Below are 26793 nucleotides of genomic sequence, written 5' to 3'. Positions count from 1 at the left end.
AGAAAATAGCTGTGTTCAGACTCGTTCATTAAGAGATAATGATTAATAAGGTTAAGTATTTAAGTTACCATAGCCCAAAGCTAAAAAAGGTCATTGCCCTCTAGTGTGTTCGATACATAGTTTTTGAGATATATTTATATATTAGCTAATGGCCAACCCTCAGCTGTATAGAGCCTGTCAGTAACTTTTAAATGTAATAAATATCCTAGCGCCGTGGCCAATCAGGCATATTGACTGGAGAGCATTCGTATTTTTATTTGCACATCACAATAGGCGATGATTTTAGCACTTAGTGTTGCAATTTCTTAGACCTCAACGATCTCTGATTGTGCAAAATTCTTTAAGATGTGGGATCAAAGTTCAAACATACTTCTATAGATTTTAACTTTGTAATAATGAGAGAAGAATGTTAATGGAATACAACGTATTTATTTTATTTATATACGTCCTTACTTGCACATTTGCAGGTATAGCCTAACATAAAAAAAATGTATAAACAACTGCGCTATTTTAATTATGTGACCAAAATATATTTCTACGATCAATCAAATCATTTATTCAAATTAAACGACCCAAAATGGCACTTTTGAACGTTAAATAAAATATAAAGATGAATCTAGTTGCCCCTTCCAAAAGGTAGTTTCGTGTGGAGAAGAAGGGGAAGAAACTCCACACACTTTTAAAAAAGAATTTACATTATTTGTATACATTACTTAAAAAAATATATGTTAGACAATGTACTCCCAGAATAAAATTACTATACAGGTCTATTATTGTATTGTAAGCATACATGTTCCTCACATATTTACAAATATCGAAACCATAGAATTAAGTTATTAAAGAGTAATAAAAATACAATAAAATTACATAACACTTATCTCATATAAATATCATTATAGTATATTATTATATCCCAAGACTCCCGAACTGATTCTGAATAAAATTGCTGCCATTATGCCATTCAGTAAAAATATAATACTAATGTAATATGAATAGGTATTTGGAAGTAAGAATCTCGAAAAGTCTTTTGTTTCTTTATAACCAATATTAAGCTCTCTATAAAGCTGCTACTGCTTGCCTGTAATAGACCACTCATTAGGCGTTAAACTGCAAATTGCATTCCCGATATTGAGTACAAATGAATCCATCGCATACACTGTATTTGTTTACTATAATACTTATCTTAGATTACTCAAGAGCGTTGTTTAAACATTCAGTGCTATTTCGATGGACTCTTCCTTGTACTATTTTGTATGTTTGTTTATATCAATGCTGGATCTCGACCAAACGTTACAAACAGTGTTTAAGAATAACATATGTATTAATTAACGTACTGTCTGATAATACCAGTTATTTATGTACAATTAACAAAAATCTAATATTAAACTTTTAATAATATTTTTTAAATTTTAAGGTTAGTTATTAGTTATATTTTTATGTATTATGTTATTTATTTTAACTTGTGCAAATTAAATATCAATATATCAAAAAAAAATATTAAAAACTATCTCTCGTTTGTCAAACTTTATCTTCAGGGATGTTTTATAATAAAATACGGATTTTAGGTTGCAACGTCAAAACTCTGACTCTTTTGTTTTCTTTTTATATTAAACTTACAAACACAATTCTATTATCGTAAATGTTTTCTACTGGTCTACATTTGCAATAGACACACCCATGAGGGGAATTCCTCTATCGATCCTGACTTTCCGTTTAATCAATATTTTAATAGGCGAGCTTCTAACGCATATCTTTGTGCGACATTGCACACGTTATGATATTAACTATGCTACTACATAGGCGTATACCAGCTATTTTATTACATACTATAAATAAATTGTCGGTTAAAAGATCTATTTCACAGAATAGAATGTATTGTGATACTAAATAAAGAAAATATATCTAATATTTATGGTATGACGATACTTACTGTATCCTCCTTATACTATTTGACAATTGAAGTTCGCCTGTTCACCAAAGAGACTGACATCTGATTTCTTTAGGGAAATACATATTGTATGACAAAGCTCACTGTCCTAAGTATTCTTGCTTATTAACGAACGAACTTATTTTTTTATTTTTTTGCACCATATAGCCCTATATTAAACTGATACTGAACAAAAATATTGGTCAAACTTTTTTTTAAATATTATATAGCTTATTTTCGATTGCTTTGTTTGTTAGTATAGCATTTCATTAGTATAGTTAGACATATTTATTCGAAAACTATTTACTGACATATAGGCTGTCCATATTTCGTATCGTATCGTTTAATTTAATTGCGATTGGCTAAAATGTAATCTTGTTGTATTGCAAATTATCGACAATTTTTCTACACGAAATATTTTATGAATGTTGAGTTATTTATTCATTTCCCATCACTTTAATATTGATCTAGGCCGTAGAGCAAAGCATACGTTTTTAAATAAAGTCTTTATTCATAGAGTATCACAATTAAAATTGTGTGATACAGCGAGAACCTGTTCAGCATATACGCCATTCTATATTCTATGACACAATATGACATTTAGTCTATTCTTATCTGTTTTAACAATGCACAGCTGTTCGTATTAAATGATGTTCACAGCTGTGTGAAAACTAAGTTCCAACGTCATATCCTTCATAACATATGAATTTAGACGTCATATTAAGTTGCTCTCTTTAACATGCAGCCATGTGCAGCTGAATTGGTTTATTTCAAAGTTCTACGTACTATTTTAAGCACTTACCTTGCTTTACCTGTAAGTAACTACAGTACTATTGAAATAAGTATAAAATCAAGCGCTTTTTGAAGTCACTTTGCGCTTGTTTTCCATACCACGCAAGCAATTATCAAATATATAAATCATCATTCTAAGAATTAAAAGAAAGCGTGCTATATTTCGCGTGTAATAGAATGTCAAGAAACACGTAGACGACCTCAATTATTGTTAATCAATCATTAACCGTTATTTGGCTAGCAGAGTCTGGTTATTGGTCCTTAATCGATTACTCGATGTGCGAAACCGGAACATGTAATCGAATCGTGTGACCAATTGTTTGACGCCTTTCTTAAACATGTGTTTATTTTAAAATCTCACGCGAGAATTTTGAAAAATGTCGAATGTTTTTTGTTACATTTAGAATATATATTTTTTATTGTTTGTATTAAAATTACTATTACTACTTAACAGTGTTGACCTACGCCCAAACCCAATAACCTATCTCAATCCATTTTTGTCCATCTGAGTTAGACATAATATATTATTAAAATATTGATATTAATTGATCGACAAATTGCAAATAACCAATCCGGTTTCCTCGCGATGTTTTCCTTCACCGTTCGAGCAAATGTTAAATGCGCACATAGAAAGAATCTCCATTGGTGCACCGCCGGGGATCGAATCTACGACCTCAGATATGAGAGTCGCACGCTGGAGCCACTAAGCCAACACTGCAATCATTATTAATATAAACATTTTTTTTTCATAACAATAAGTTATAATGTAAACTTGTTTTATGTTAAGACATATATCCAGCAATTTATATTTAAAAAACAAATGAAATTAACTGGATTTTCTAGTATTTCATATAATCAAGTCTAGACTCTTTTTTGCTTGAACAAATTATATATTCTAGACATATAATAAACCTTAATCTTGGATGTCTAGACTATCCAATATAGTAAACAAAATGCTATCAATTTTTATTTACATAAGTAGGGATTTGGCTCTCATTATAGCAAGCTTTAATCAAAATTACACGATGTACTTATTAAAAGACAAATTATAATATATATATATATACAAAACAAAACATACAAAAATATTTTTTTTTGTATGCGTTTGGGTGGCGTCCTGGATGGTTTAGATTTACAAATCAGGCGCTGTACTAAGTTGGTAACTAGGTTGTTTATCTATATATCAAATAATCAGCTGGCGTATATATACATTATCTGGTCATGTGTTCGTAATTAAACTCCTAAACGGCTGGACAGATTTTGATTAAATTGTGTGTTCAAGTGAAGTCGAGAATTATTTACATTAACTTCATTTGTTTGTTTTTTTTAATGCCTCTTAATTTGCAGCTAATAGTAACGTTATTGCTCCAATATGTATATTTTGTAAATACCCTACTGTCGTCTACATTCTATCGAGACCTGACAGCCAATTTGACAGCTAACTATCACAATTGCTTGCGAAATTTTGGCGGCGACAACTATTTTGACAAATGACTGTTTGACAATTGTTTACGACAGTTTAAGAATGATTTATATAAATTGCATGTAGGTAGCAAAGTATCATATAGAGATTATTTATCAGTACGAGGATATAATATATAATGTTATGTACATTTACATATAGATGACTTGACTAGTATGAATGCAAAATACCTTACGGTTAGTATGAGATTATATTTCATCTGTCAGCAATTCCTTTGTTCAAATGAGTGAGTAATACATACGTAAAATAACAAACCTTTAAAAATTTATCGTAATAAAAACAACGAATTAATCAATTTAAGCATGATCTGATTACTAATGTATTATACTAATATATGTATATAGATTTTAAAACAAGTGATAGTTTAGCAATTTTAGAGTGAATACGTTAAACATATAGGTTACGTTACGTTACATACTTATTCTTTACGTATAATTTCTGTACTGAAATAACTAATTTTATGAGATAGTTTATTATATTTATAGACGTGTCATGGTCACTGGTTTTTTTTGTTAATAATAAAAAAATTAAAATTAATACCGCCGCGCATGGACAGTCTCCATGTCAGAGGGCTCGCGAGTGCGTAACCATCCTTTTAAGAATAGGTAGCTTTTCTTGAAGGATAAATACCTCAGTGGATTGCCGTCTATTAATCATCGACGTGATATGATTTTAAAAATGTTGTTTATATCTGATTAATAAGTACATATATTGTATGCAGTTTTAATTGTATCTGGGCGTTTCTGAGGCGCACAAACTAAACTACCTATACCCGTGACCCCACTTTTCTTTTTGTTGGCAAAACTTCCTTACAAATTAATAACAAAATTTATTGAGACTATGTTTAAAATTGTGTTTGTTGAACTGGATTCTTTAATCTTATTTCTTTAATTGAAATCTCACAAAAGTTTTGGTAATGTTTTACGACCCAAATGAGTCGTAACTTAATAATTGGTTTGCTACCCTTGCATAATGACATTCATTGGGCGCAGCATCTGACCTTTGCGTTCTCGTACTTTCCATGGTCTCAAGTGCGAATCTGATCGAAGGCTGATTCATTTTTGTTTAAGCCATTTTCGTCATCGACTCATTGGAACCGGTATACTTCGTCATTTATATTTATTGTTCCGTAAAGTATCCTCTCATAAGCAGTTTGCTTAGTGGTATCAGTATCAGCGTGTGACTCTCATCCGGTCGTAGGTTCGATCCCGGCTGTGCATAATAGAACATTCTTACTTGGTGCACATTAAACATTAGCTCAAAAGCAAAACACGAAAGGAGAACATCGAAAGGAAACCGGAGTGCCTTACCACTACTACTACAGACCCAAAAAGTCGACGGCGTGTGTTAGGCAAAGGTGCTGATCACCTACTTGCTTATACTATTGACAAATTTAAAGAAAACACTTTCAACTCCTGGAAAATAAATACAGATAGTATAACTTTTTCTACAGCTGTGATACTTTTTGACATTCAACACCTTTAATTTGTCTTCAGTCACCGTGACCACGCACGCTGTAAAGCAAGCGAAACGTCGGGAAAAATTTAAAATTATGTAAAATAATTTTAAGTTTATAATACATAAATTCATTCAATCCATTTCATCAATCCATGAAAAATGTTTTCTTTAATTTGAGAAATGATAATGGAACAGATACAGAAATCTGAGGCCCAGAACTAAAAAGGTTGTATAGCCTCTGATTTATCTTATTATAATTATTGTTTTTCAGCCCTTTAGATAGAACCTGACCCTTTAGAGGGAGGTTACAACGCGCTAGAATATTATTTTTGCACGGTATTACTAGAGAGAAAATATCTTTTATCACAACGCAAGTATCCGGCCTCGTAACTAAAATAAACAATGAGAGCCAGCCCTAATATCGGGCTTTAGTGTAAGAAAGTTACAGTTCCACAAATTCCTGATATAAGCTTGCCTATTGGAGATTTATGGTGACAACTTTGGCTCCATTCCAACTTTCCTTAGAATCGCCTCAACAAAAACAACAAGCCGGGCGGGCACTTCCAATACTTGTGGGAAGAAAGCCGAAGGATCAACAAAAAACCTGTTAATGACCTGTGGCCGGTCATGTTTGAGTGAATACATTAGGATAGTTAAGGACATGACATGTAATCAATTATGGAGAATAAACTTGCTCTAGATTTGTATCTGCTTAATGGGGATTTATTCGAGATTCATAGAGACCTATTGAGTTGCGAAGCGTTTTGTGGGGGGAGCGGTTGTAGATGTAAAAAATACTGTTACATGGAGATACGCGTCAGATATTGATAGCATTTATGTACTACGTATTTTTAATGTTCGTTAATCTGATTTTTTGCACGAAAAAATTCAATAGAGCGCGTCAGATTTTCTAATGTTTTTATTTGTTCTTGATATATGGGATACTAAAATGTCTATCGATGTTACAAGTCTTTGGGATATTGAAGTAAATTTTTGCAAGTCTTGTTAATCGGGTAGGCCACGCTGCATCTCTTGGAGACCACTATTCAATTCAATTTCAATTCTTTTGTATCAGCTTCTATTTCGTTATGCGAGTCAGTATAAAATGCATACTATAATGGGTGCTTTGAACCCCATGAGAGTCACACGATACGAAGGCAGACGTAATAATGTTTTTTGGATCGAAGACACCGATTTCCGTACAATGTGTTCTTGACCATACGACCCAGACACTCCAAAATAGTATATGTTTAATTTACTTACATTTATTTATTATATTACATCTTCGCCTATAAACACTTTAAATTCCAACAGGCTGCATTATCTGTCTTTGTGGTAGATAGCAGACAATAAAATAATGCTTTTAATTGCGCCATACCAAACTAAGGATTCATTAAAACACATTCCGCTAAATCGGTCCCTTTATTAAAATACCGCTTCGCCTATTCAACCCAAAACATGTGGCCTGTCTTGGGGACGGTCACTTAAAATATTTGCACAAGAAATAAAAACTTTTCCGAATAGCACCATTAAAAACAAATGTCCTTAGACGGCCTTCCAGTGTCATTCTGAGAATGCAGCTACCTGCCTTTGGAAGTAGCCGACGCGCAACCCGACCTAATTCGATTATTGATTAGGGAGCAGTTTCCCGACGGGATGAAGCGACCTTTCGAAACCAATAGTGTAATGCCAGTGACCCAGTACGAGTGACGTACAAATGCGGCCATATGGTAGAGCAACGTGCTTTTATGGACGAAATCGAATATCATAGAGCAATAAACTATAGAATATTACTAGTCTTTTTATTACATAATCTAAATATTTGATGTAATAAAATGTAATACGAATTATCGTAGTTTTAGAGATTAGCTTTTACAAGTAATGCTATGTTTAAAACTACTCATTCTTAAAACTGGGTGATATAAATATTTACTTTATACAAAAATACTATACAAAATAATATCATAATGACACTCATCAATATACACAACAAACATATACAGTATTTATAATTAATTTTTATTTTAATTAATTAAAAATAATAGCCCGCCAAAACGCAATGCAAGATGGCGTCGCACAATTCCCTGTAATGCCAAACCATACTTGTACACACGTAAACGAACGTCAAATTTTGGAGCGATTAATTGTCATGCAGACATATGTCAAGCCAAGCAAGCTGTGATCGTATCACTTGACCGACGTAGAAAAAATATTATGAATAAGGATTTTTTTAAATAATTATTTACATGTTATAACATACTCAGTCATACTCTCAATAACACTTTATTATTTATTCGGTTAATGGACTACGGTCATGGTCGCCGTCAACTTCATATACACAAGTTTCTTATAATCTTAAAGATAAATGAATGTGTACAGTGACACTTACTTATGCGTTCAGTCATGACCGACTCAAAGACAGCTAAGGCATTGTTGGAACGTCTTCATTTGGAACCATGACAAATTTAAGCTAGCCCAGTTCGACAGTAGATATTCGTTGTTGTTGTTCGCCCGATACACTGGCTATTTCTCGAGGGACTTATTATTTTATCAAGATAAGGGGGCTCAGGAGGCTCGATGTTAAGTGAAACTGCCGCCCATGGACACTCTTACTACCAAAGGGCTCGTGAGTGCGTTGCCGGCCTTTTAGGAATTGGCACTCTCGTTTCTTGAAGGACCCTAACTCAAAGTGGCTCGGAAATAATTCACTGGTTCCACATACTGGTGGTGCGCGGCAAAAACTGCTCAACGCTTAATAGGTTGTGGTGTGTCCGATGACGCAGCTTAGTTGCAAGTATTAATGTGAACAACTTCTCTAAATACTCTCGGTATAAATGCGGTAGAAGATGCAGACAGACCCCACAAGGGCTCAATCCGCTCGGAAAGGAACTGTCCGTCGACGATTCAATTTTAATAATTTTTAAAGTTAATGTTGTTGATAATGGACATAGAAATAGGTAAAGTTGAAAATATCAGTCTTAAAAAGTATTTAGCCTCCAAAAAATGTAGTAGACAGTTTCATATGATATTTAAAAAATTACCTCAATGTCTGGTTTCTATAACTCGAACATACCTGGAACAATAAATATCCTTTATACCAATTCAATATAAATATCGTACAATTCGTTCACACATTGTATTGTGACACAATTGGCGTCTCAATAAATCGTTTTATATTAAGCTGGTTCTCGCAACTACATGAAAAGAAGAATAAAATTTTGTCTTTATTTTTGATAGCAAACGAAAATAGAGTATTCAATAAAAAAGAATAGCTTTTTATCGTCATTATCAATGACGATAAAAAGCTATTCTTCTGTAAAAAAATATTTTAGAAAACTCACAACGTAATGGATACTGTGATCGACAAATTGTCAAAGGGTTGTCTAGATGAAGTTCACGTTTTTAAATTTCGAAGGTTGATAACCTCTACACTGAATCTCTAAGGATAATAAAGATAGCTGTGCCGTGAGATTGTTTGTCTTCTAGCTGCCTTAAAAGGTCATATGGATTGTTATCTACTTAATAAAGATTACAATAACAGTTTCGGCTTCCTTAGTTACACATAAGATTTATAGTTCAAACTAATTCTGATATATTACGGTTAATATAAGCTAATAAGCATAGACGCATTGACGTAATTTATACAATTGTAAAATAAATATAAATTAGAATGATATACGTATCTTTTTAAAGCAAAAAACACTGGCCTATCTATAATTTCTGATCTATTCGATAATGTTCTTTAAGCAGAAGTCATTGCTTTAAGAATATCTGACACTTATCCACAAGAAAGGTGACAGGTACAACATAGGCAATTATCGCCAATCGTAGACTGTGTTTTATTTCATAGACAACTCATACTATAGAAAATCAAAGACAATGATGAAGTAACTTCGGCACTTAAAAAACTCGTTTTTTTGAAATACAAAAAACTAAATTAGAAATAGACTGCAGACTAATAAATCAGTTTAATGATAGTAATAAAGAAACGCGTTCCGGAGAAGCAGTCCGTTCGGCTGTAAATAAACAACAAGTGATTAAATTTGCATATGCCCATAATACGTAATATAAACGAATTTGGCGCTCGTAAAGTGAAACCACTTTCAGATTAAAGGTATAATGGCCGCGAAATTGATAGTGTTGCCAGCGAAAAAATTTGATCAGCTCTTTGAAGATTATGTGTGTATTGCCAAATAAAACCCTTAGCTTAAATACAAAATATAGAAGTGTATCACTTGAGATTGTGTTTTTTAATTGTTAGTAAGCAATTGAATTAGACAATGTCATACATCTTTTTAGTGTTTATTAGTTTTTTAATTTACTGTTTCGTTGTTAGAAGGGCTGAAAGCCGTAGTAAGAAAGATGATCTTGCTTTTATTTTCATTTGGAAGATTCTTCGAAGAATTGTTGGCTCTGTTTGCGACCACACGCGACGGTTCAATAAAGAACTTAAGAATATCCCTGACACCAATATTGTCGAATTCATAAAATTAAAAAGACTCAATTGGTTGGTACATTTGCTCCGAATGGCAGATTACAACCTCAAGGTCCTTACTGAACTCACAACCTAGTGCGAAAAGAAAATCCGGTAGACCGAGGCTGTGTTGGTGGATTGATGTTGTCAAGGACCTCGAAACAAAAAGTGTTGGATGCAAGAAGAACGAGATAAATTGTGACAGGGAAATATACTAGCAAAGCTAAAGATGACGTTGATAATGAAGACCTGGATCCGATTCCCAAAAAAATTCGGCCTGAAATTTACCAGTAGAAAATTGTCAACTATAAAGCTGTTATTGTGATTTGAGTTGTAAATGTGATATCCTTAAATAGTAAAGTCATATAAACACCTGAACAATCAAATTTCCCAACAATGGAAATATTAAATGAAACCTTAAATGCAAGCAACAGGTGTCACAAAATTGTTTTTCCCGAGAGCCCTGTTGTTGCTCAATGTATTTAAACGCTGCCTTTAAAGGTAATTTTTCAAACGCCTCCATGAGCTTCACAAGGCTCCTCGAGGCAGCCTAGTTTTAAAAGTTTACTGAATAAAGTGTTTGTTTGCTAAAGAACGCTTCCATACTTTGATATTTGAGGTATTGTAATGAAGTAGATTTAGAATGTTCTTATTATCAAGTTTCACGTCAATAATAGATGTTTTTATATAAGTAGATTATTTTGTCTATGTAGGTATGTTGCCTTTGCATTGTCAAGAGAGGTTAGACGACAATTGTCTTAGATTTTTGAAATTTTATTTATTTTACGCCGACAATCTTATAAAGATTTACATTTTTCTTGGGATAATTATCATTATTATAAATTGTATTCTTTTATAACTATTAACTTACCTGCATAAGTGGTTTATGTGGTGGTGACCACTATATTTTTTTATTATGTTTTACGCCTACAATCTTATAAAGATTTGTTACATTTTTTCTCAGGATAATTATCATTATTAAAAATTGGATTATTTTATAATTATTTACATAACTGCATAAGTGGTTATGTGGCCTCGAGGACAGGCGTTCGCATCACGGCTGTACAAAGCTTTCTTTCGTGCTCAATTAGCACTTCACTTACAAATAGATGACAAATGTCAGACACTGTACTGTGTATAGTGACAAAAATTATCGAAGATATGGAAGCAGTCTAAGGATTATTCCAATATAGGTTGTAGCACTACTGAATTATTATTTATTATTAACGAGATTAGAGTAAAATCGATCACGTTACCTTTAATAGTATCAACAATATACATTAAAACATATGCAGCGTCTTGTCTGTTTAATTGCCACCATTTTGCATAACATCCATCACTTCGACTCATTCGTACGTCAATTTCGACACGTGATACGTGCGTATTACGTTCATCAATGTGTACCTGTCTATCAGAAATCAAGGGCTAACATGCATATTTATTTCAAGTAACTAACCACCAAAGTAGAATAATATATAATGTTAATTATACATACGAAGTATTTGAACGGAAAAATTGACACCGGTAACCATCATTGTTTTTTTTAAAGAACAGGCAATTTAATAAACGTCTTGGCAGAATACAATCCGTATCACCTTCACGTCCACCGTTCCACAACTGAGATTTTCTTAAGGCAATTTCTGCCGCGCACCACCACTATGTGGAACCAGCTCCCCACTGAAGTATTTCCGAGCCAATTTGACTTAGGGTCCTTTAAGAAAAGAGCGTAACAATTCTTCAAAGGCCGGCGGCCTTACTCTTAATCACATAACATAAGGTGACCCTCCTGCCCGTCTGCCCCCTGTGACATTAAAAAAAGTAGATCATCTGATGTTAGTGACAACCGCTTATAGACTCACACTGCCAGAATACTCGCAAGTACGTTGGCCTGTATTGAGTCGACCATGCGGAGGTCAGACACAATTTAATTTGCTCCACCGTTACATAAAATTTTAATAAGTAAATATATTGTATTTTTATTTTTTGTACTCCTACAGCTAACACAAAATACATATAATATCAAACAAATACACGAAGAACATAGCCACAGATGGAATACATGATATGTTATAACTAAAAAGATTTACAAAAAGGAACAAACAAACAAACAAACAAACAACAAACGAATATTGTAATTCACATGAAGATATATATGTATAAAAACAACATTTCACGCCTTTTGACATTCAATCTGTCATAGTAGGCCCTGAAATAGGGTGCGGTTTTTGGAAACTATAATTTAATATGCTTAAATAACATTTCCGGTATTAAAAGCTTGAGCTTCAAGGTTCAGATTTAATTAATTATTGAACTTTCAGAGATAAACCAATTATAATTTACGATCGGATTAAACTTTTTGCAATGGCCTTATTATTTTAAATGAATTGAAAATTATATTCAAATATTTATCGTAATGTATTTTAAATTAATTCGGTGTTGCCATTAAAAGTTTGAGTATGATTGATGCAATATTGTATCACATATATTGTACAATGAACCTTACAAACCAATTAAAATTCTAATTTATATATATATATTTATATTTTCCAGATAACTGTTTTGCGACGTTTAATTGTTTGGTTTTGTTTAAAGTGAATTGTATTATAATTCTGTATAGAACGACCGAAGTGTTAATAAATAAAAAAATATATATTTATTTAAATAAAATAATAATGGACGATAGATCCCCTTATATTGCATTAAGTTGCATAGGCATTCCATTAAAGTATTATTTAGTACATTTGCAAATAATGTTTGGTATTATAATGCACAAAATAACAACAAAATAGAGCATCGATTAAAGTACCGCGTTGGTTGCCATGGTTACAATTTTAAAATTCAAACCATTGGTGTACACTAACACGGTTAATGTGCTTTATATTATAAATATGTTATAATACAATTGGAAAAACAAACAAAAAATTAAAAATAAAACTTACTCAAAAATACTAATAGCATTTAAAAATGCTAATAGTATTTTAGTAAGAATGTTATTAGCAACACTGTTTTAGGCATCAACAACACCACAGATGACGTAATTTAATATACTAGGTGAAACAAGAGAAATTATACAAATATGATGCAAGCTTTTCTCATTTCCTTGTATTGCATTCATGCTTAAGGGCTACGTTCATTTTAATAACGTTTTGTTATAGAATGTAATATTTGGATTATGAATTACCCATAGAGTGTAACTCTCGACTCCCGTATGTTAAAAACTTATTGGGTTTGACATATGAAAGACATACTTAGCTCAGTCTTGACTCTAAATCTTTAATAACAAAAGCCAAAATTTAGTACAGATAAAAAATCTGACTACTCTGTGTTGGATCTGTTTTCCTTATTTAAATAATGAACAAGAGAATTATTGAAATAAGAAGATTATCACGTCGGAAGTCTGAAACACTTTTTGGGCCCCAGTGCCCATGCAGTAAGTAGTAATTGAATTATCAGTATATGAAGAAAGTATATATTTACAGTAATATTCATTACCCCAGATCATTATTGCTATTAACAAGATACTAATTTAACTAACTCATACACATTGATTTAATTCATACAAGTTCATAATCTTAGGAGATATATTTTTTATATAACAAACGGCCTGGAGAGTCTAATTATATAAATCTAATTTTAAGTGATACCATAGCCCATAGAATCATTGCCTATAGGGTCGCAAGTGGCCCTTTAAAGAATTGGTACGCTATTCTCTTGAAGGACTCTGAGTCGAATTGGTTTGGAAATATATCGATGAACATCTAGTTTCACATAGTGCTGGTGGCACAGGCTCGACGTCCGATGATGAAACTGATGAAAAATATAAAGCAAAGCGGGTTCTTTACCACAGATAAAACATAAAATGACTGTACGCCCTTAAAATCCCTATTCGTTTTATTCTCAGATTTCTTAATAAAGTAAGTTGCGATTGCATAAGTCATGATCACGACTGTCAACCGTCAGTCTACGATTTTTATCAAATCACGAATTTAACAATCTGACAGTCGCTTATGGCAACTTGTACTACATACAACAAGTGTAGGCGTAAAGAACGGTTACAAACTTATTACCACAATATCTATAATTGATACAAGTATGAGGAAGGTTCGCCAACATGTACTCGATCTTATTTTGAAGAAATCTGAGGTTCAGATCTAAAAGGTTGTAAGGTATTGGTGTATATACTCTTACTAGGGTTACCTGGAAGAGATCGCTTGTTAGCGATAAGGCCGGCCGTTGCATCCCTTGTATTTTGTTATTTGTGTTTCTTTCTAGCAACGAAGTGTGAATAAATAAATATGTACAATATGTGTATGTATATACTGTTTGTGTATGTATGAAAAATGACACTTAAAGCGTAGTTAAAATTTCAAAGGCCTCATCAAAAATCCGATTCATAGAAATTGGATCCATCAGACATTAGATTGAAAACATCACGTATGATTTGAACTGAATTCTCAGACAAATCGATAAATTATCATTCTATAATAGTATCGATGTTAATGATGTCTTTAAATGTTTTATGCGCAACGCTTCTTAAATTCGTGCGTTCATATCAATTTATACAGACGTGCCCAGAATTCAAAGACTAGTACTGGAGCGGGTTAATAAATAATATGTATTGTGTTCTACTCATTAAGCAAGAAAAGCAGACTCCGCTGCTTAAAGGAAAGGCAAATTTAAACATCGTTGGTAAGATTTGGTGATAGATCTACAAGTGGAATTAGAAAACAGCAGCGCAAGCGACGAATACGATGCATTGGGTTACTCAAGGGAGTAGAATAGAGATAAATCTATTCACTCGCTATAAAGATAAATCAGTTATAAATAAAAAAAAATTAAAAGAGACTTTTGCAATGGCTATGTTACTATTTCTATAAAATCCTTATATCACAAATAATATCTGTTTATCGCCGAAATTGTTATAATTTAATACGACTCAAAAAATATTCTTTTGTTGAGACTGTAACTAGAACTAAATTTACAATCTACATGCATTACTTAATTTTTTTAGATATTTCATTCATTTATCTTCTTGTTTGACACTTGCCGAAATAAAAGGTGGATTATTGCAAAATATCGATACACTACAGCTTAGGGACGTGAGAGTTTTAATGATTTTTTAATTTCAATTTAATATATGTGAGAAACATTACTCTAAGCTATGCTCACCAGACCACTTTCGCGACGGCAGGACCGGCTTTTAGCAAAAATTTGATCAGTGAAAGTCATACACCATAGACCAATGAGCTCAGTAATATTATGAATATTATCAGTTACATTTATAAACTTATTATTTATTATTTAGTAAAGAAGCGCTGACGTTTATTTATTACTATTACTATCTGCTTTATATGCTGAGGCAAAACAAGTATGATAATAGATACTATATCTATTTTATAAAAAAAGCTTAATATCGGGTAACTATCAGCATTGTTAAAGAAATAATTATTTTTAAAATGGAAATGACTCGTAAAATTATATTTTGTTTTTGAATTTTTTTCGTAAAATATATATTCTTATAGGTATTTAAGAATAGATAGATTGTAACTTATATGTTTGTGAGTACTTTAATAAACAAATGCAAAACTACAATCAACTACATATAATTGATTTTTTTTTCATGTATCCAGTATCAGTTAAGTTTATTTATTATTATGCTTAGTTTTTTCTTAATCACTATATGTGATATGTATTTTTGCACTTCTTGCCTATCTTTTTCTTTACTCACAGTGGTTGTCTGGAAGAGATCGCTCGAAAGCGATAAGGTTGCCAGTTGCCCTCCCTATCATGAAGCGAAGTGTTAATAAATAAATAAATAAATTTTAAGGAGCCCTTTCCTAAAATTGTAAAAATACAAATTTTCTAATTATTTAACTTAGATTATTGTTGTTCTTGAAAATAAAAGGTATAAAGGGATAGCTGTTTTATTAAAAACTGAATTTAAAAATATTATTATAAGACACTCGTCTCTACAGCATGGCTTTACAATATGTCGTAGGTTTAGCCACCGATTTCTAACTCATAATAATTATAGATGAAATTATTATTTATATAGAAGGACACTAGGCTCATCTGATGTTAAGTGATACTGCTGCCACTCATTGAGATAGGATGTCTTAGTTAGCCATGCCTTTACGTACAACGGAACTAGTCAGAGAATAACTGCGGGAATTGAGTCCACAAACCTTTAACGTTTTTTACCTCGGACTAAAATGAATAATGTGATATTCACAAAGCAGAATATAATGACATTTTTGTATCGTGTTATCAACTCAGGTATATGGGTGATAGATTAGATATCTTTATCACTATTAGTATATAAACTGTGCCGTACTTTACGAACGTAAATAAAATCGATTAAATATCCACACATAAAATTTTCATTGATGTATAGGAAATTGGACCACCCAATGTGCCTTTAGACATAATTAAAACACTTTACATAGGAAAGCCTTTATGACTTCCCATCTGTTTAATAAAAATATATTATTACTGGAGAAACTATATTTAATATACATATAAAATTAACTATGTTGTGACTTTATATACACACTATACAATTTATAGGTCACAATTTATATTGAAACTCTGAGCAATTTGACAGTTGTCAAAGGAGATGAAATTGTTCAAAACTGGGACAATCCCGGCTCATACTATAATCTCCTGAACTAATTAAATCTAATAAAAGAATTGGAATTCGTGGTATTCAATGTACAAGGACTAACATGGCTTATAATGAGAGCGTGTTTATCGAGAATCAATCTATAAGGCATTGAGTACCGCGATGTCGCATCGTCAGATATGGAGTCAATTTGCAGTCGGCTTCGAGTTTTTATAAGATTCGAGGTCATTGACGCTAACACTTGTATAGTGTCAACGCACTGCAATGTGAAACATTTCCGTGCCCTCTGCAAATCGCTCGTGAATAATGAGTTAATTTGTTTATAGCCGTAGCGGCGTGCGGTTACAACAAAACCAGCTGGCATGTTCCATTTTTAAATTTCAAAACTTCGCACGTTCCAAAGAGGATCTAATCTCAAAAATGTGTGTAATTAGGAAGAAAATCCGTAGTATGCATAAAATCTTGATATTCTTGGCGATTTTTAGGATAGTATGAACGTATGTATATATATCGAATTATGAACTAGTAGTACTATTACTGACAATGGCATAAATACTAAAATTGCATTGGAAAATGGTTCGCAGTGCTGCCATTAAATATTATAATCTTTTCCCTCGCGATAACAAACCGTCCATTATTTTAACAAGGAAACGGAAGCGGCTTTAAAGCCTATTGTCTGAAATTAATCTCCCTGAAAACAATGCCGGTTATGAAATTAAAAAAGTCTTTTTGCATAATAAAAATATATACGGTTTACAAAAGTATATCTCAATTAGTATTTTAATTGTATAGCTTACTAAATATTAATAACAATTATCAGCTCATTAGAATTATTTAAAGAAACATTGATTAAAAATCAATAATAAACAATCCCGTATCGGCATAGAAAGTAAAATTTTATAAAAAAATAAGTATAGACTACACTATACAAATGTTTAGGTTTCCAGCCAGCAAATCAAGCGACGCAAGTGGAAATGGATAGACATAAGAACATAACAGACCAGAACATACACTCAAAAGAGATACCCAAGCAGGTCTGACGTCATACAGTTGCAGATGAAAGAGATGAGCCGGAAAGACTTGGAACGAGATACGAGAGAAAGATACTGAAATACGAGGCTCAAGACAAAACGCGATGGAGACTCACTGTGGAAGTCCTCTCCCATCTAGGGGTTATAAAACATACGTAAATTCTATATGTAATACCAAAATGCTAATTGGTTAGTGGATAGACTAGAATAATGTGTAGGATTAAAACGGTGCATATAATTTTTATTATACGACGCTAGTTCCGAAATTATGTATGCGTAATCCTTTGAGGAAAGAAAGTAATTACACCGAAGCAAAAATAGTAATCAGGCTTTTTCATCGTACAAAATTAAATGTCATGTCCTACATTCAACCATTATTGTTTTTAAATGGAATACATGCAACTGCGGACTTGTTATTATGTTCTTATGTCATAAAATACAAGTTAATATGTCAATTCTGTACTTAAATTTTACATAATAGATATCACAATTTTTTTCATTGAAATGTAGTGAAATAAATAAATAAATTACGCCGATGGTGCAGTGTTTGTTTCATTATTATGTATGTACTAACACCCGAACCCAATAATTAATCCACAATCTCAGATTGATAACAATCTATCATCAGACCGTGACAGTCGATCGATCTCCTGCATCAGAATAACCAAAACCTACGAAGACAATCCATTTTTGGCGACAGATAGATTGCAATCTCTTCGCTCTTTACATAGTCATATTTGATAAACAATATAAACAAAACCAAGTTAATAAAACCGTACAAATAATAATATTAAAATATACATGTCTATGTTTTTAACGTATCAAATAGCATTTTAATTATTTTAATAAACTGGTGTAAGTTCTTAAGAGAGGTTATTGGCACAGTTGAACTGTCATTTTCATACAAAGATCCACATACACCGATCCGACCTACCATGGATAACTTGTATTGTATTGGTTATTGCCTATTGGCACACCATTATCAATATTTGGATTAAGATGTCTATCTCAGATGGTCAAAATTGTATTGAGATAGGTTATTGAGTTTGGGCGTGTTTTGTTTTATTATATGGATGTTTGCTAATACTAATAAATAAGCTTGAAAACTTAAATAAGTTTAATATAATTGGACCCAGACAAAGTCTATTGATATTACTTATAGCATTGGTGCTTATAATGAGTGAATTTCCGTCTCTAGCGAGCTCAGTTTTAATTGAGTTATCGCTTATCCCCGCTTTGAGTTTTAGCAGACTAACTTGCTTGTATAATTCGTTTTGAAATCATTAGAGATAACTAGCTGTTACATATTTTATACACTTTAAAGCAATTGGATCCTTAGTTATATTAATTAAAGAAGGTTGAAGACTGAAATAAAAACACATCCTTTTTAAGGAGAAAGCTACTACTAGGCTACTCTACTAGCTGAATTTGCCTATTATAAATAAATAAATAAAATTTGTTGAATGGTGAGTTTATGTTCGGCAAGCTGTGTCAGCCTGTAATTGGATCTGCATCTATAGTGCAAAGTCTGTTAAATTATGAATGTTATGGTTCAGTCACGAAGCCAAAAAGAAACGTGGGAAGACTACGAATGCGATAGGCTGGTGACTTAGTTGAGGTCCCTGGGGAGAATTGGGGTCTAACAATGGGTCCCAGTGGAAAGTTCAGGAGGAGGTCATTAGCCAAAAGAGGTCCATACTGCAGAACATAATGAAACGGACTAAGAGTTGGTATAATAACGAAACTAACATCTATTTGATATATCTTTTTTTAAAGTAGGGAAAAAAAATTGCTTTATTGTATTATTTTTATAGTATGGTGCATATTTGTGAAGTGGCCTAAAGTATTTTTTTGTATAATCAATAGTAATTTCACTTGTATAATCAAGAAAACCTTCGCACAGAATGAAGACTTCAAACGGGAACACTGCAACAACAAAATATCATTACATGCTATCGGATTTTTCCATTCAGCATGTATATATACTGGGTTTAAATGCAAAAGATTTCTTTCGTTTGTATACTTTCTTTTTGAACGTTTTAATAACTTGACAAGATGAGATAAAAATATTATTAATATCGTTTTTCAATTAATTAATCGCGTCGGTAATGTAATCCCTTTGCAATTTGATAACTTTCTCTTACATCGATAAATATATTAATTTTATTATTTTCTTTTACTTTCACATTATTTGTGATGACGTCATTATATTAATACATAATTTATACATCCAAGAAGGGCGGATGCATTGGCGTCGCTATATACGTTATGATTTGATTACGATTTTTTATATTTTTTTAAAATAAATAAAGCATATTCTTCACAGAGATATTGTAGTATTCAAGTGATGATATAATTTAAAAAAATCGCCGCAGTAATCGAGATTATTCATTACTAATACCCAAATCTTTACTCTTTACACGGGTAAAATGACTAATTCAACTCGTGTATATATATATATATATATATATATATATATATATATATCCAAAAACAAAGGCTGTATCGTAACAGTGGTTTAATATTTTGCATATAGCGTGACCATATCTAGGAATCATGACCCCTCATGACCTCTGCATCCACCCTTTCATTACGAGTATTTTAGACATGTTTGATTAACTTTATAATCTACAAATGTTTTTGGAAATGACTAGCAATTTCAATGGTATAAAATGCTTGAAAGTGATTTCTTTTCCCGAGGGATATTCATCTCACGTAAGATTAAAGCCACCGAAAAAGCTCCAAAATAAGCTCCAGGATTTCAATTTGCGATGCGCTTTTAACGTTCATTGCACTTAAAGTTAATGAATGTTGTATGCAAAAATATGTTTATATATACTGTACACTGACTATATATATGTCGAAGTACTAAGACTTTAAAATAATACTATTTATTATTTAGTAGGGGGTTTGTGAAATAAGAATGGTCGTTATCACTCAGATAAATAAATATTATAAAATTAATGAATTTTATAGTCTAGCCGTTTTGGAGGGTAATTCTGGATATGGAATTTTGTGCGAATTACGTAAACAATTCGCACAAATAACATAAACATTATTTTTATAAGGTTTTATAGAGATATTTATTAGATTCATCTTGAAGTAAATTTCTTATGATGATAGCAAATTTATTTCATAGAAGCTCAATGGTGTATTGTCTGTTACAAAGTTTTAAGAATTAGATAGATAGAGAACGGTTTAAATTTGAAACAAAAGTCAAAATCAAAAAATTTACAAACATGAAAAACGCATCATCTTCTCAAGCTGCTAACAACCTTTAAATTTAAGAACAGTAGAGATTTATTCTAAATTGGAAATGGGCCGGTCACATTGGCCGCGTTTGTGATGACAAATGGGTCAAAAAGATCCTAACTTGGAATGCCTCAGACTAAAAAAAGAAAGGACGTCCACTCGAAACATGTGAAGATGGACTAAACGGGATAGCGGGGAAGAATTGGACATAGCAAGAATGAGAGACATGTGAAAGAATTTTGTGGATTCCTTCACTCCGTCGGAGATCGTATAAACATAATGACATGGACTTAATGTAATAATTATGAGGTACTCGAACAAAGGCTATTTTAATTTTCTATTACTCGTAGTACCTATTTTCAATGCATATGATTCAAATTACGTTTTGGATAAAGAGTATATAGATATTGCCAATAGTGGCAAATTGCATTTCCCATATTAGTTGTCAAGTGCAAAGCGACTGGTCGATAGAGGCTAACTAGTTGATTAACTCGAAATAACGCCTGCACTGGGCTCAATGTGTTATCTTCGCTCAATTACCATCAGTAATTAATTCAGTTGGGGGAGGAAATAATGTTCAATTAATATAGACTTGTCTAAAAAACAATTACCTATCAAGTTTAATATGAAGCATCATGTCTAAATGTATATATGTATATCACAATGACTTTACTATTTACTTACTACAATAACACTACGTGGAGACTTGACTGAACCTATCCAAATTGGAATACAATTTAAAATCTAAGAACTCAACAAATTAATATAGAAAATCTTCATGAAAATTATATGAATTTCTTTTTTCGTTAAGTCTTGTAAAGTTACTTATTGTTTCGTTAGTAATTTCCTAGTAATTTCTTCCTGAAACCTATAATTTTTTCCTAAAGTGAAAAAATTTGATATATAAATTATGTATCTTACATAGGAGGACATAAGCATTTTAGGTAGGCTAAGGTAGGGACTGGCCCAAAAATGTTTGGGAAACACTGGTCTAGAATCACATACATATATTATATAGAATATATTAAATTCTTTTGCAATTAATTTAAAAAATAATTCATAAATCAACGTCTCGCGTGCTAAAAGTACTTTTAAAAACAAAAAATTACAAAAGTTCTTCAACTGAAAGGAATAAATAAAATCCAAAGGAATTTAGAAATCACAAATGAAGACTCAGCGGAGTCCGGTATTTGAGACAATGGTGCAATAAATATCAGTGGATTGGGAAGTGAATATTAAGACTGTCGAAACTGTAATCTGTGACAGATAACTGCTGGCCTTTACCAATAATTACATTAAAGGTTAACAAGGTATAGTGTTAATGTACTCACAATTCTTCCGATACAAAACATATTTCAGCTGGCTTTTGCATAAATTCAGACCTAAATTGTAATCAAGATAAAATATCATAAACTTGGACACAGAGTCTATAAAAGTACCACTTGATTCTGTGGGCCAAACCCCTTCATCGTTTTGAAATAAATTATATAAAAATATGGAAAATAAGGAACCAGGTCACCAAAGTTACCTTTTTATTTGTTAACCAACGACCTGAGGGCATATCTTTAATCTTTTTACTCTCATAACGAACTCTTAAGTAGCACGTATACAAATTAAGTTAAACGTAATTACTACAAGAAATATCAATTATATTTACATTAATCTTTATTCACCCATGTTGAATTTAGCGTATATTATAATTATATTACAATTTCAAAGTAAGTATTTAAATAATAATAATTTGCCGGAAACGCACTCGCAAGCCCTCTGGCATTGAGAGTGTCCATGGGCGGCGGTATCACTTAACATCAGGTGAGCCTCCTGCCCGTTTGCCCCCTGTTCTATAAAAAAAAAATCCGTAACACTAAAACCTTTTTAGGTCTTCAGGTTTCTGTGTCACGATTATATCTCAATGTAATGGGCAAATAGATGATAAGACTTCTGTGCCTGACACACGCCATCAGTTTTTAGTCTAAGGCAAGTCGGTTTCCGCACGTTTTCCTTTACAGTTCAAGCGAATGTTAAACAATCATAGAAAAGTGCACAGCCGGCGATCGAACCTACTACCTCAGTCGCAGCTACGTCAATAGTGCTCTCATATGCTGAAAGTAAATTACATAAGAAAACGCGTAGTAAGTATTTTCCGAATAAATCTTATCCCCATGATTTCCAAATTGATTTATATGATACAGTATATTTGCAAAGATAATTAAAAGACTCGAGTATAAGCCGTAAAGTGAAGCACACGGCCTCGTCGGCCACCGTATAAGGAACTGAGGGCCAACGAGCTTGCCAGGTACTTGCTACCCTATATGATTTTAGGAATAAGCCTGGGTCATTTATATTCAAGCGCCAAGCCATACACGAGCGGAATTATTGAAACTATTGTGCGTATTAGCTTAAACTATTGTTAATCTTACATGCAGAGAATAATAAATTTTTATTAGTATTGTTTATTATATAACATTAGGTGATTTTTTATTCATCAGATTGCTCATCTGATCGTTTCTGAAGGACCCTTACCGAAGGAAGAATTTTAACTTAGCTTAAGTATTATTGAAAAATTCTCGATGGATGACTGCAGTGATTTTAGATTAAATTATTCTTGCTTTGAGTTCGGTAGCAACAAAACATTCGCACCTTTGAATTCTTATCCTAAATAAAAACAACAAATCTTATCAAATACCTATTGACGTATCAGAGATTCTCGAAAGTCATTGACTATAAATAGGATCTATATAATAGCAAAAAAGGACAGTTTCCAAACAGGGCGAGACAATCGAATGCTCGGGAATTGGTTATTATCCAAATATGGTTTGAAAATCTATCCAAATATGGACCGAGTCCAAATGCAGCAAAAGGACGCCGCCGAGGACGTTTCACAATGCTCCCGAAGATAGTTCCACGAAATCACGCACGCGAAATGTGATGCACCGGTTTTTACTAATTGGTCATAACCGGCCACATTCTACGCTCAAATGTGTGTGAACATACCTCAAGGAAAATATAAATTTACTACATCTGTTCCTTTTTCAAATTCAAGAACTCTGTAATAAAATGAATGATAGGTTTTTGTTTTGTAAAATTATTCTTTATTTAAATAGAGTTAATATAAAAAGATTACTGCGATGACCTACATTTTAAAACTAAATAAATAAAAAATGAAAAAAATGTCAAATATAACTCTCTACAGTATCTACTCTTGTATGAGAGGGCGAACTATGTCTTCTCTATGTAAAAATCTGCAGTTCTGACGGGAGTTATATAATCTATCTATCATCACAGTTTCCTCTGTTAAATCTGACGTTTGTGCGAAGGCACAAGAATTTTACATCTGAGAAGACGTATATTGCTTTCAATAAAGGATTATTTTTGGATGTCCTGTCACATGTGCACTTGCTCCCAATTCTGATTACACAACTCAAAACGTAACTGTTATTAAAACAAATGCCCAAGACTAAAATATAGGTGCTTAAACATGAATGTTTGTCATTGTAAGAGTCGATAGCCAAAACAGTAACGTATTGTTATCAAAGTGTCGATATCAAGAGGAATGCCATATATAAAAACAGGGACTTGTTTCTTATAGTATTTAATGTGACATAGTTTTAATTAATTTATAATTATTATTATTATTTAAAAATGTATATTTTTTTTAAGAAAACACTTTTGTTGACGGATTGAATATAACCTTATAATTATTTTACATAATTGTAAATTTTTCCCGACGTTTCGCGTGCTTTACAGCTTGCGTGGTCACGGTGGCTGAATACAAAAGGTGTTGAATGTCAAAAAGTATTACAGCTGAAGAAATAGTTTTATTATCTGTATTTATTTCTCCGGAGTTGATATCGCCTAAAATATGAACGGATTTTCTGTTTGTGTTATTTATATTTTTTTCAAATTATATATTTTTTTCGAACCGTCTTTCTATAAAGAAAAAGCGTTACAATTTTATAAGGCCACCAGTTGTGAATCCTCGGTCATTGAAAGTGTCCATGGGTATCATTTATCATCTGGTGATCCTCCTATCAGTTTGCCTCCTGTTCTATCAAAAAGTTCCAATACAGAACAGAAAAAATGTCCTAACGTTAAAAAGGCCAACATTGCACTCGCGATCCCTTTGGGATTGGCCATGGGTATCAAAAGATGAGAATACTTTCGTTTGCTTCATGTTCCAGAAAAAATAATAATTGTAAAGGTTATGTTGGAGTTCTTAAACATCCAATACAGCAGTTTTCAAACTCATTTTGAGTAGACATTAGAAAACCACTTAACAACTGTGCGAAGTTATTCGCTTAAAATAAATCGTGACTGACTAAAAGCGTCTAATTGACGACGAAAAATTAGAAATTTGGGTTAATAGATGTTTGTTGAATGCGCCAGACTAAGAAATTATAAAGACAAACTATTATGTAACGGTAAAAAAAATGGTCTTATATATCTTTCCTGAGATATCGTAATCAGTATTGGAGTAATACTATGACAAAAGTGAAGGAAAAAAATAAATTACCTTACTACAAAGCAAGAATATATATTGCTTCTAAGATATGATCATGAAAAACAATTATATAATGATAAATATACAATCGAGAATGAATGATTAATCAAGTAAGTATAACTTTTTTAGACTTGCCAGATATTATATTTAGTATTTGAATAATATTAAGTTACGTTACAACAAATCTAGATTATAAAATTGCAAGATATATGTGTTAAGGCATTAAACAAAAAAATCTTAATTGTTTAGATTTATCACAATAGTTTCTTTTCTTTGCTTATTGCACACAAAAAATCTTGAAACTTTGAAGAAAAACTATCTACTTCATATTTCGATTTTGAAAAAGGCCTTATAGAATTGTTTAAAAAGTCTAACCGTAAATGCACAATCAGCATCTCGGAAGCTAGAGTCTTAATATTTATGGAATCACGGCAACTTGCAAGGTCTGTATAATTTGCCATTTAAAAGTCAAGATGGCTGTTTGTGCAGAATTTTTAAATGGCGAATAACTCTAGTAGCTAATTTTGCATACTGCTGCAACACCAGTGGTCTTCAAGATTGTTTATTTTAATTTTATGACGGTGACGTTCTGTGTGAAAGGAGATTTTTTCCATATAATCAGTTCGATAAAAAAATCTAACCAAAACAGTGGCGCAATGTTTTAGATGCCTTAGATTTCGGTAAATGTTTTGTGATTATGTCTTTTTATCTAGTCCATTGGTGGCATAGGAATGAGAATCGCACGCTAAAGCCACTCTAGTATTAAATTAATAAATTATCTTTTATTCATTCATTCATTAAACACATTACCAATAATCGATGTACTGATACATCGATTCACTCCTTTATTTATAAACCAATCAGTGTCTTTCTTTGCTGCACAATTTAAAATAAAGACTCGGACAAAATATTTAGTTAAAATATATTTAATGCCGCATTTACATTCAGCCGTAGTGAGCAGGATAGTGAACAGGACGAGTGTGTAAACGCGATACTTACGACGAAGTCGAAGTCGACGAAGAAGAGAACACTCGTCCTGCCCACTTCCTTGCTCACTACAGCTGAATGTAAATGCAGTATGACATTTATAATCAGTCAAATATTTGTGGTCAACACAGTAAAAACTTTATCTAAAATCATACTAAAATATAGTCTAGAGATATTATTCTAAATAGAAAGTGATTTCTCAATATGAAAGTCATTGTATAACGTTTCCTTTAAAGCTAAGAGAACAATAGTTGATAAGGATATGG

The 26793-nt window shown here is 32.2% G+C and overlaps 1 protein-coding gene across 3 annotated transcripts in view; it reads right to left on the bottom strand.

Moving 5' to 3' along the window:
* LOC110998061 (breast cancer anti-estrogen resistance protein 1) overlaps nt 1-26793 on the bottom strand; it is a 75738-nt gene that overhangs the window by 41996 nt on the left and 6949 nt on the right. Inside the window, exon 1 of one of the 3 annotated variants that reach the window (XM_045631621.1) lies at nt 8702-8725. The exons of the other annotated variants lie outside the window; for them this stretch is intronic. The gene's annotated coding sequence lies outside the window, so the exon portion shown is untranslated. Of the gene's footprint in view, nt 1-8701; nt 8726-26793 lie in introns of those variants that run through there. 3 annotated transcript variants of the gene reach the window in all.

Source organism: Pieris rapae, chromosome 16 (assembly GCF_905147795.1).
Source record: "Pieris rapae chromosome 16, ilPieRapa1.1, whole genome shotgun sequence".
In the NCBI taxonomy this organism is placed as follows: Eukaryota; Metazoa; Arthropoda; class Insecta; order Lepidoptera; family Pieridae; genus Pieris; species Pieris rapae.
Note: the sequence above shows the minus strand (reverse complement) of the source record. Positions and strands in the feature narration are given on the sequence as shown.